Source organism: Hemitrygon akajei, unplaced genomic scaffold, assembly GCF_048418815.1.
Source record: "Hemitrygon akajei unplaced genomic scaffold, sHemAka1.3 Scf000044, whole genome shotgun sequence".
NCBI lineage: Eukaryota > Metazoa > Chordata > Chondrichthyes > Myliobatiformes > Dasyatidae > Hemitrygon > Hemitrygon akajei.
In genome coordinates, this window is record NW_027331930.1 from 2,919,057 (window position 1) to 2,932,227 (window position 13,171).

Sequence of the window (13,171 nt, forward strand, 5' to 3'; positions counted from 1 at the left end):
TCCAAAATGTTCCTTTACATACATCTGTCAGCTGCTGTCTATCACCGAGACTGGGAACAAAATAAAACCTTTCTGGTTGACTTCCAGTAACTCGTGGTTTTCCAGAAGTGACTGTGCTGGGATCATTTCTTTTTAACCTCCTTTTCAGTGACTTGGATGACGCATTTGATGGGTTTGTGGCCAGAATCGTCAGACTGTGAGGTCACTGTGCGTAAATGGGAATAGATGGACATATCCAGAGACCCATTATTCGGTGGCATTCCGAAATAGTTCTTTGACTGACATTTAGCAGGCCATTGAGGAACTGAGTTAGATTCAATTTTGTTATGAACATGGAAATAACTGCAACTGGAGAGAGTGCGATACTTGATCTGCGATTAGAGAATGAGAGAGAGCAGTGGCAAAAGTTTGTGTAGAGAACACTTTGCATCTAGTGACCACAAGGTAATTTGTTTCACGGTAAACACGCATAAAGTTAGGTCTGGTGTGCGGGGTGAGGTTTTAACTTGGAGAAATGTCAATTTTAATACTATCAGAAGTAATCTGTCAAGTGTGGATTAGGACAGGCTGTTTCTGGCAAATGTGAACTTGGGAAGTGGGAAGCTTCAAAAAGTGTAACTTTGGGAGTAAAATTCTTATATATGTCAGACTGAATAAAAGGTAAAGTTGAAAGATGTAGGCATCTTTAGATGTTGAGGCCCTGGTGAAGATATAAAAGGTGGTTCACTGCAGGTATAAGCAGGCCAGAAGAAATGAGGTGCTTGTGGTGTATAGAAATAGAAAAAAAACATAAGAAAGTGATCTGGAGGGTAAAAGAAGTCATGAGGTTGGCCTAACAGACACGGTGAAGGAGAACCCTAATGACTGCAAAGGACAAAATTGGTCCTCTGGAAGATCAGAATGGTAAACTGTGCGTGGAACGAAAGAGACAGGGGAGATCCTAGATTATTATTATTTATTTTTTTGCATTTGCATTTACTCGGGAACAGGCAGCAAGTTTTTAAATCTGTAGCAAAGCGACATCAACTCTCTGGACCCCACAAAGGGACAAAGGGTTTTGTTTTCTGTCTTGTGGTAAATTGTGCCGTAGACTTTCGCTGTACCAATGTTGGGTCAATTGAAACACCGGCCCACATAGACATAAAAGACGGGGTATCGGTCAGGACGACAGCCCATTTCGCTCATTTCCGCGCGAGGGATCTCCATAGCGACAGTGACATTCTCCCCGTGAACCTGTGGGTTTCTCACTTATATCACAGGGACGTTCTCCCCGCCACCCTGTGGGTTTCTCCTTGATATCACAGTGACATTCTCCTCGTGACCCTGTGGGTATCTCACTGAGAGCACAGTGACACGGAGATTGAAATCTCCAAACGGGGAGGGGTATACGTATATTGAGTACTATGCAAGCATTTCAGACTTACAGAAGTCTTCTGCTGCAGAAAAAAAAAAATCTTTAACATGTCAGAGATGGAAAATGGTGTTCTGACATGGGACTATTGTGAAATTGAGTGTGAAGTGGCGGCGAGAAGGGGGTCTTGTTTGGGAAAAGGTGAAGTGGCAGTGGAGGGAGTGGGAAGCACAGAGAGGCGTTCAGTAATGATGAACAAGCCAACTGATTGGAATCAACTGACCTTTGTTTGGTGTCTCAGGGATGGACATGACCGCATTATCATCAGCACCACCCTCTCTTCTCTCTGATTCCTCCTCTGCCACCTGTCCCACGTCCCTCCACCGCCCCCCTCCCCAGTGTTGTTGCATCATCGCCTTTCCCAACATAGCTTTCTCCCGCCAGAGATATAAACTCGCTCTCCAATGCGCGGATTGTCAAATACAGTCTGAGCATGCAAACTATGTAATATGTATATTACCTAATGTATGTGAATAAAAACAATTTGGAATTGTGGATATGTGTGCTAATAGGCTAGTAGATGATGTGGAAAACGGTAGTGTTGTAAACAGCATAAAAGACGGGCAAAGCGTGGAGTGGAATTTAGATCAGTTGTAGCTGTTAACCAGAAGAAATAGGAGCAGAATTAGGCTCATCAAAGCTGCTCCTGCTGATCCATTTTTCATCAAAGCCCCAATCTCCTGCAAATAGAAGGAAGTGTATACCCTCATCCCAATCATTTTTCATTTTCCACACAACACTTCCTAATCACAGTCTTGAGGGTAGAATGGAACCTCTCCAAGGCTCCTTACGATTCTGGATGGTATGCAGATGAGGTAATCTGCTTAGCTACCAGTTTATAAACTATCTGTTGAAACAATCCAGACATAGAATTACTGCCTTGATCAGATTGTATTTCCTTAGGCAACACAAAATAAGTAAAACATTTTATTATAGCCTTTGTTGCAGTTATAGTTGTTATATTCCTAAGTGGTACTGCCGCTGGAAACCTAGACCCAGTGCACATGATAGTCAGCAAGTACTGACAGCCAGTTTTTGTTTTTGGTAATGGTCCTACACAATCGATAATAATTTTGGAAAACGGTTCACCGAATGCGGGAATAGGTTGCAGTGGGGCCACTGGAGTAACTTGATTAGGTTTACCTACAATTTGGCAAGTATGTCACGTTCTGCAAAACGTCGCCACATCTTTTCCCAAACCAGGCCAGTAAAAATGTTTTAAAATCTAGTCCACAGTATTCCTTACCCCTTGATGTCCACCCAAGGGCACACTGTGGGCTAAAGTTAAAACCTCATTTCGATAAACATTAGGAACAATTACCTGGTGAACAATATTCCATTCATTACTTGCAGGAATTGTAGGTGGTCTCCACTCCCTCATCTATACCCCTTTCTCAAAATAATATCCTACAGGCTCCTTATCAATTTCACTATCTGGTAGAGCTTGTTCTTTTAATTTGATACGTTAGTTTTTTCCTCAGATTTCATCAAACTTCTGAATCTTTCTCGGTATGCCTCCGGAACTAACTCATACGCCTTTAATATGTGCAGTTTCACAGTATCATAATAAAGTGCTTGCTCAGCAGTTAAAGCTGTGCAAACTTGTTGTGCTTTGTCTTTAATTGCACTCTGCAGCAACACTGACCATTTCTCTTTCGGCCACTCTGAAATCAGAACAACAGTTTCAAAATGTTGAAAATATTTATCTACTACTGTTTCATTAAAAGGAGGGACCAATTTAATTTCCTAACTAACAATAAACGTTTTTCTAGAACCAGACGACTGATTCTCGGACCTTAATTCCACCACCGCAAGTTCAAGTTCTCTCTTTTTATTTTCAGCTTCTAATCGACTTTTTATTTTCAGCTTCTATTTTAAGCTTTTCTTACGCTACTTGTTCCAATTGTAGCTGGGTCGCTGTCTTACTTACAGGGAATTGATCTAAAATCCTTACATCAAACACATCCAGATCTATACAGTGTTCCGCGGTTTTCCTCTGAATAACAGGCTTTGTTGTAAATTTCGAAATACCTTTAAGTTTCAACCTGCTGGCAATCTCAAATACATCACTTTATTTTCGCCTTCGCTAACAACTCTGGGTCTGGCGATGCCAGGAATTCGTCAATGTTCATTGCTGCCGAATACCACTCACAAGCCAATCCAAAAAAAGAATCGGGTATTCCCTTTTTCCAAAACGCCGAGATACTGTATGTTACTGAAAAGGGGTGCGCGCGGGTTTGCTGATGGTCGCGGATTAGGCTGTCTCGCCGGATTTGGTGTGGAACATTAATTTGTGGTGCATGCGGATGTGGATACTGTAGAGAGAGTGCAGAGCAGATTTACAACGATGTTGCCAGCATTGGAGCAGTACTCTCTAAGAATAGATTGCTTGAACGTAGCTTTTTCTCCTTGGAGCGACGGAGTTTAAGAGGTGACCTGATAGAGGTTTATAGGAAGAAAAGGGTCAATGAATGCATGTATAGTCAGAGGCTTCTTCTCAGGCTGAACTGGCTAACACGAGAGGCATAGTTTTAAGGTGATTGGAAATAGGTACCGAGAGAATGTACGGCAGTGGAAGCGAATACAATAGTGTATTTCGGAATCCAGTGGCTTAAGTATGGAGACCCAAAATGTATTTGTGCCTAACAAATTCTGGGCTCATCAACTTGATTAAATTTATTGACTCGTTGATAAGACAGACCGATGAGGGCACAATCATGGATGTTGTCTACGTGGATTTCAGTGAAGTGTTTGACTAAATCCCGCATGGCCGGAGTGTCCAGAAGATGAAGACGCAGGGAGTCCACAGCGAATTGGCTGTTCGGATTCAGAACTGCTCGGTTCATGGAAGACAGAGGTTAGCGGTTGAAGGGAATTTTTTCAGCTGGAAACCTATAATTAGAGCTGGGTGTGTATGAATAAGCTGGATGAAGATGCGGACTGGTGGATAAGTAAATGTGCGGATGATGTCTGATTGGTGGAGCTTTGGACAATGTAAAGAATACAGTACGAAATAGACACGGGCTGAGAAGTGGCAGATGGAAGTTAACTCCGATAAATACAAGGAGATAGTATACTGTTAAAGACAGGATTAATAATAGAGTTGCTGAGCATAGAGATCTTGGGATCAATAGTCATATCTCATTGACAGTGTCGATACAGGTCAATAAGGTGATGATGAAGACTTATTGAATGCTTCGTCGAGGCACTGAGTTGAAAAGTCAGGAGATTACGCTGCAGGTTTATAACTTGCTGGTTTGGCCGGAATTGGAGTATTGCATAGAGCTGTGGTCAGGTTTATAACCTGCTGGTTCGGCCGGAATTGGAGTGTTGCATAGAGCTGTGGTCAGGTTTATAACCTGCTGGTTCGGCCGGAATTGGAGTGTAGCATAGAGCTGTGGTCAGGTTTATAACCTGCTGGTTCGGCCGGAATTGGAGTGTTGCATAGAGCTGTGGTCAGGTTTATAACCTGCCGGTTCGGCCGGAATTGGAGTGTTGCATAGAGCTGTGGTCAGGTTTATAACCTGCTGGTTCGGCCGGAATTGGAGTATTGCATAGAGCTGTGGTCAGGTTTATAACCTGCTGGTTCGGCCAGAATTGGAGTATTGCATAGAGCTGTGGTCAGGTTTATAACCTGCTGGTTCGGCCGGAATTGGAGTGTTGCACAGAGCTGTGGTCAGGTTTATAACTTGCTGGTTCGGCCGGAATTGGAGTGTAGCATAGAGCTGTGGTCAGGTTTATAACCTGCTGGTTCGGCCGGAATTGGAGTATTGCACAGAGCTGTGGTCAGGTTTATAACTTGCTGGTTCGGCCGGAATTGGAATGTAGCATAGAGCTGTGGTCAGGTTTATAACCTGCTGGTTCGGCCGGAATTGGAGTATTGCATAGAGCTGTGGTCAGGTTTATAACCTGCTGGTTCGGCCGGAATTGGAGTGTAGCATAGAGCTGTGGTCAGGTTTATAACCTGCTGGTTAGACCGGAATTGGAGTATTGCATAGAGCTGTGGTCAGGTTTATAACCTGCTGGTTCGGCCGGAATTGGAGTGTAGCATAGAGCTGTGGTCAGGTTTATAACCTGCTGGTTAGACCGGAATTGGAGTATTGCATAGAGCTGTGGTCAGGTTTATAACCTGCTGGTTCGGCCGGAATTGGAGTATTGCATAGAGCTGTGGTCAGGTTTATAACTTGCTGGTTCGGCCGGAATTGGAGTATTGCATAGAGCTGTGGTCAGGTTTATAACCTGCTGGTTCGGCCGGAATTGGAGTATTACATAGAGCTGTGGTCAGGTTTATAACTTGCTGGTTCGGCCGGAATTGGAGTATTGCATAGAGCTGTGGTCAGGTTTATAACCTGCTGGTTCGGCCGGAATTGGAGTGTAGCATAGAGCTGTGGTCAGGTTTATAACTTGCTGGTTCGGCCGGAATTGGAGTATTGCATAGAGCTGTGGTCAGGTTTATAACTTGCTGGTTAGACCGGAATTGGAGTATTGCACAGAGCTGTGGTCAGGTTTATAACTTGCTGGTTCGGCCGGAATTGGAGTATTGCATAGAGCTGTGGTCAGGTTTATAACCTGCTGGTTCTGCCGGAATTGGAGTGTAGCATAGAGCTGTGGTCAGGTTTATAACCTGCCGGTTCGGCCGGAATTGGAGTATTGCATAGAGCTGTGGTCAGGTTTATAACCTGCTGGTTCGGCCGGAATTGGAGTATTGCATAGAGCTGTGGTCAGGTTTATAACCTGCTGGTTCGGCCGGAATTGGAGTATTGCATAGAGCTGTGGTCAGGTTTATAACTTGCTGGTTCGGCCGGAATTGGAGTATTGCATAGAGCTGTGGTCAGGTTTATAACTTGCTGGTTCGGCCGGAATTGGAGTGTAGCATAGAGCTGTGGTCAGGTTTATAACTTGCTGGTTCGGCCGGAATTGGAGTATTGCATAGAGCTGTGGTCAGGTTTATAACTTGCTGGTTCGGCCGGAATTGGAGTATTGCATAGAGCTGTGGTCAGGTTTATAACCTGCTGGTTCGGCCGGAATTGGAGTGTAGCATAGAGCTGTGGTCAGGTTTATAACTTGCTGGTTCGGCCGGAATTGGAGTATTGCATAGAGCTGTGGTCAGGTTTATAACCTGCTGGTTCGGCCGGAATTGGAGTGTAGCACAGAGCTGTGGTCAGGTTTATAACTTGCTGGTTCGGCCGGAATTGGAGTATTGCATAGAGCTGTGGTCAGGTTTATAACCTGCTGGTTCGGCCGGAATTGGAGTATTGCATAGAGCTGCGGTCAGGTTTATAACCTGCTGGTTCGGCCGGAATTGGAGTATTGCATAGAGCTGTGGTCAGGTTTATAACTTGCTGGTTCGGCCGGAATTGGAGTATTGCATAGAGCTGTGGTCAGGTTTATAACCTGCTGGTTCGGCCGGAATTGGAGTATTGCATAGAGCTGTGGTCAGGTTTATAACCTGCTGGTTCGGCCGGAATTGGAGTATTGCATAGAGCTGTGGTCAGGTTTATAACCTGCTGGTTCGGCCGGAATTGGAGTATTGCATAGAGCTGTGGTCAGGTTTATAACCTGCTGGTTCGGCCGGAATTGGAGTATTGCATAGAGCTGTGGTCAGGTTTATAACCTGCTGGTTCGGCCGGAATTGGAGTATTGCATAGAGATGTGGTCAGGTTTATAACCTGCTGGTTCGGCCGGAATTGGAGTGTAGCATAGAGCTGTGGTCAGGTTTATAACTTGCTGGTTAGACCGGAATTGGAGTGTAGCATAGAGCTGTGGTCAGGTTTATAACTTGCTGGTTCGGCCGGAATTGGAGTGTAGCATAGAGCTGTGGTCAGGTTTATAACTTGCTGGTTAGACCGGAATTGGAGTGTAGCATAGAGCTGTGGTCAGGTTTATAACTTGCTGGTTCGGCCGGAATTGGAGTATTGCATAGAGCTGTGGTCAGGTTTATAACCTGCTGGTTCGGCCGGAATTGGAGTATTGCATAGAGCTGTGGTCAGGTTTATAACTTGCTGGTTCGGCCGGAATTGGAGTATTGCATAGAGCTGTGGTCAGGTTTATAACCTGCTGGTTCGGCCGGAATTGGAGTATTGCATAGAGCTGTGGTCAGGTTTATAACCTGCTGGTTCGGCCGGAATTGGAGTATTGCATAGAGCTGTGGTCAGGTTTATAACTTGCTGGTTCGGCCGGAATTGGAGTATTGCATAGAGCTGTGGTCACCCCGCTATACAAAGAATGTTTTGGGGAGGGTGGAGAAGAGATTTGCAAGGTCACTGGGTGGTTTAGCGGACATATCACGAGAGTCTGGACAGACTTCATTTGTTTCGCCTGGATCGTTGGAGGCTGAGGGGAGACCTGATCGAGGTTTCAAAGATTATGAAAAGCATAGATATAGTGGACAGAGTATACCTGATTCTCAGTGTTGAAGTATTTTCTGCTCTTCTCTCTCTCCCTCACACACCCTCAGACACACACGGACAATCTTTCCCGTTATCCTCTTGTGAGCCATATGCCTGCTGCTCCCAATATGCATGTCAATGGGACAACCGTCCGAGAGAAATAGCTTGGAGACGAGACAGTGAATGTGACGATCTGGAGCCCGGGCTAGATCCACTGAAGCTGTATCTGGGTTGCGCTCAGTGCGCGTCTTTATTAATCAACTGAAGCAAAAAGATGACAGGGTATTTCACCGCGCTGATGACCTGTTCTCTGAATTTCGACTGAGTCACCGCGTAAATAAATGTGTTGGTGCAGAAGCTGAAGTTCCTCAGCAAAACGCCGACCTCATGAAATATCCATTCGGAATCATTGAAATTGAAACCATTTCCTCTGACCTGGTAATATATGAAATTCACAACGCAGGTCATCCACAGGAGGATGAAGCTGCCGGAGAGGGTGAAGAGTAAAAGCACAGACCTCCTCCTGCTCTCCATCTCCGGGTCACTGCGGTTCTCCCCCTTGCTCTGACCCTTCAGCCCCTTACGGATGCGACTGGCCACTAAAATGTGCCTGACTGTCAGAGCGTTGAGCAGCAGGATCCCAGCGAAAGGGAGGAGCGGAATTAAAACTGTATCGAGCCAAGCATACCCTACCCACCCGGGGTCAGTGAAATAATTGCTCTTAAGTTTACAAAGCCTCGGTACATTGTCAATAATCGCTCTGGGTTTCCAGATGAAGAAGCGGGGAACGTTGTTCAGACTAGATAGTACGCCGGTTGTTGTTAGAACCACAGCCGCAGTTTTCCCGGTGCAAAATTTTGTTTTCTGTTTCTGACAGCAAATGGCGACAAACCGATCAAAGGTGAAAGTGACGGTGAACCAGACAGAACAATATGTGACGACGAACCTCAGTGCCTCGATAGCACTGCACACGGGGGTAATGTTCAGAAACCACGACAGAAGGTAATATTTTTTTATCCGATACAAAATGACCTCGAAGACAATAGTCAGCAGATCCGCCGCTGCCATGGCCACCAGGTAGCGAGTGGTGCAGGTAGAGAGGCCGCACTTTCCCCGGGATAGGATCACAATCGCCACTAAATTCACTGGGAAGAGAGAGAGAGGGGTGGGGGGGAGATTGCAGACATTACTGAACTCATATACGTTGGCAATTAGCAGCATCAGTATTCAGCCAAAGATCAGGAGTACGAGAGTGCGTAAGCGGCTGCTAACGTCCCTTTACCGTGGAGATAAAATGATGTGTGACAAGTCACCGAAGTTAAAACGGTGCAAATCCGATTCTGGTCGGTGACGGAGCCAGATTCGCTGATTTAACCGTGCCTGACTAGGCCTCTATAAACAGGGCTGAGGAGGGATCGGGAAAGAAGCAACGCTCACAAAGTACTGGAGGGACTCGGCAGCTCAAGAAACATTTCTCCAAGTGAACTGGCACTGAACGTTTCGGGGCGAGACTTATCGTCATGGCGAAGCCTTGCCCCAATTCTCAACTTAGTAACGAATGGCGGAGTGCCCCCATTAACGGACTCATTCCAGAACGCAGTTCAATCGGATAACACAGGGCACCAGGACCCTGGTACAGATGATCAAACCCTATTATTGACCAACAGGCAGTGGAATGCTGCTGGGAGAGACAAAACGGTGAAACATGAAGCACAAGATTAGGTGTTCAATCTGATCAATAACTCAGTGAACATCACGATATAAAACCCTCCCGGCAAAAGTCCGGAATAATTACCGTTAAAGCCCTTCCAGTCAGACCTTCCCTGAGAGCTGCCTGTCTCCAGCACTGATACCACTTCGGAACAGCGGCTCAGTAAATGCAAGGACAACGTTCGAGACCATCCCTTGTGGCAGAAGACAGACAGACATCTTCTTTCGCTTGTCATTACATATGAAAACTCAGCATGTAGAATTGACAGATCTGATATCTCTGACGGAAATGTGTCCAATGATCGTACACGTCATCAAGCCGGAGGCTTGTAAAATGACCATAAATAGTTCACAAAGGTTAACAGTCAGAAATACCGAACGCGAAGGCAGCGCACTCACCGGGAACTCCAGTGGCGGCAATGAACATATACAATATTTTCTGTACAATCCTGTAACTATCCAACATTGAAGGCATTTTCTCCGTCCAGTGATTCGCTCCCCAATGCGACAGCCGATCTCTCTGAATGTAATATTAAGGCAGCATAAGCCTTGGGTTTTTAATACCATTCAGCGACTCCACGGGGACGGAATTTGAAATAAAGATTTTTAAACGATTTCCTAACCGATGACGTCAGACACGGTAATCCCTGCGGTGACAGATTGTGATTGATTTAGTAAATTGAATTGTAAACAATAGATAATGCGATTGTACTAACGCGTGTAAATTGCGCAGCAGCATTCAGCCAGCGAAGGGAACATTGTTTCAAACACTATCAGACCCGGCTCACCACTGTATGCGTGTGTAGGTGTGACATTCATCCAGCGAAGGGAACATTGTTTCAAACACCATCAGACGCAGCTCACCACTGTTTGTGTGTGTCGAGGTGACATTCATCCAGCGAAGGGAACATTGTTTCAAACACCATCAGACGCAGCTCACCACTGTTTGTGTGTGTCGATGTGACATTTATCCAGCGGTTGGAAAAATTGTTTCAAACACCATCAGACGCAGCTCACCACTGTTTGTGTGTGTCGGTGTGACATTCATCCAGCGAAGGGAACATTGTTTCAAACACCATCAGACGCAACTCACCACTGTTTGTGTGTGTCGGTGTGACATTCATCCAGCGAAGGGAACATTGTTTCAAACACCATCAGACGCAGCTCACCACAGTTTGTGTGTGTCGGTGTGACATTCATCCAGCGAAGGGAACATTGTTTCAAACACCATCAGACGCAGCTCACCACAGTTTGTGTGTGTCGGTGTGACATTCATCCAGCGAAGGGAACATTGTTTCAAACACCATCAGACGCAGCTCACCACTGTTTGTGTGTGTCGGTGTGACATTCATCCAGCGAAGGGAACATTGTTTCAAACACCATCAGACGCAGCTCACCACTGTTTGTGTGTGTCGGTGTGACATTCATCCAGCGAAGGGAACATTGTTTCAAACACCATCAGACGCAGCTCACCACAGTTTGTGTGTGTCGGTGTGACATTCACCCAGCAAAGGGAACATTGTTTCAAACACCATCAGACGCAGCTCACCACAGTTTGTGTGTGTCGGTGTGACATTCATCCAGCGGTTGACGATTTCGTACAGCAGACCGCAGAGAGTCAAAGGACCGCACGCTCTGATTTTCCACCAATTGTGAACGCACCTCATCTGAGTGCAACCTCAAACACGAGGAATTCTGCAGATGCTGCACATCAAATAAACCCTCACCTTTCCATTCTGCTTCCCATTCCCATTCCAACACATCAGTCCACAGCCTCCTCTGCTGGCGCAGAGACCACACACAATTTGGACAACATCACACCAACCCCGTTCACCATTCTCAATATCAGAGAAATGTATACAGACAGGCAGACATACTTTATTGATCCTGAGGGAAATTGGGTTTCGTTACAGTCGCACCAACCAAGAATAGTGTAGAAATATAGCGATATAAAACCATAAATAATTAAATAATAATAAGAAAATTATGCCCAGTGGAAATTAGTCCAGGACCAGCCTATTGGCTCAGGGTGTCTGACACTCCGATGGAGGAGTTGGAAAGTTTGATGGCCACAGGCAGGAATGACTTCCTATGACACTCAGTTTTGCAACTCAGTGGAATGAGTCTCTGGCTGAATTTACTCCTGTGTCTAACCAGTACATTATGGAGTGGATGGGAGACATTGTCCAAGATTGCATGCAACTTGGACAGCATCCTCTTTTCAGCCACCACCGTCAGAGAGTCCAGTTCCACCCCCACAACATCACTGGCCTTACGAATGAGTTTGTTGACTCTGTTGGAGTCTGCTACCCTCAGCCTGCTGCCCCAGCACACAACAGCAAACATGATAGCACTGGCCACCTCAGACTCGTAGAACACCCTCAGCATCGTCCGACAGATGGTAAAGGACCTCGGTCTCCTCAGGAAGTAGAGACGGCACTGACCCTTCTTGTCGACAGCCTCAGTGTTCTTTGACCAGTCCAGTTTATTGTCAATTCGTATCCCCAGGTATTTGTACCCACGGGTCACCGGTGCCTTAGCCCTCCTCAGGTCCACCACCAGCTCTTTAGTCTTTTTCACATTAAGCTGCAGATGATTCTGCTCACACCATGTGACAAAGTTTCCCACCGTAGCTCTGTACTCAGCCTCATCTCCCTTGCTGATGCATCCAACTATGGCAGAGTCATCAGAAAACTTCTGAAGATGTCATGACTGTGTGCAGTAGTTGAAGTCCGAGGTGTAGATGGTGAAGATAAAGTGAAGAGATGGTGAAGAAAAATACAATCTATATCCTAAAATAGCTATCTTGTGTGTGTATCTATCAACCTATCTATCTATCTATCTATCTATCTATCTATCTATCTATCTATCTATCTATCTATCTATCTATCTATCTATCTATCTATCTATCTATCTATCTATCTATCTATATATTATACAGCAGCAGTCAGGAAAAAATATACTAAATTACACTAAATCACAAAATAAATAAACAGTGCAAAACAGGACTAATGCGGCAGGGTTTCCCCTTTCACCTTGAATACACGTCCTCTGCTATTAGGCGTTTCATTCTCAGGCTGTCCGCTCTGTCTGTGCCTTTGACCTGCTGACACTCCCACATGCACATGAGATTATCCCAGAGCAAGAATTATTTCAAGCTGTTCACAAAATAATTTTCAAGGTTCAAAGTGAAATTATTATTAACGTTTCTATGAAAGAAACATCCTGGAGATTGGGGACTCAACACCCCACCCCAACCCCGTGCAATGCTTCAACACTCCCAAATCCGTGCGCACCCATAATCGCCAAAGCACCCCTAAATCTGTGCACGTCCACAAATCCGCACGGGCCCAGAATCCCTTTGCAACCCAAATCTGTTCGCACTCCCATAACCACATGCACCTCAGATTAGCGTTAAGCAAAATAATTTCAAAACAGTTCACAAACTATCTGCCTCTAGCTTAGAAAACAGAAAGAACAAAGTTCAAATTGAAAGTGATTTTATTAATAAGCAATTTAAACTAAAACTATCCTGATATTCGTCACAACCCTGCATCCACCGGCACCCCGAAATCACTGCACATCCGACATGCCTGTGCACCCCCAGTTTTTTGCTGACACGACCTAAATCTGCACGCATTCCCAAATCAATGTACATCCC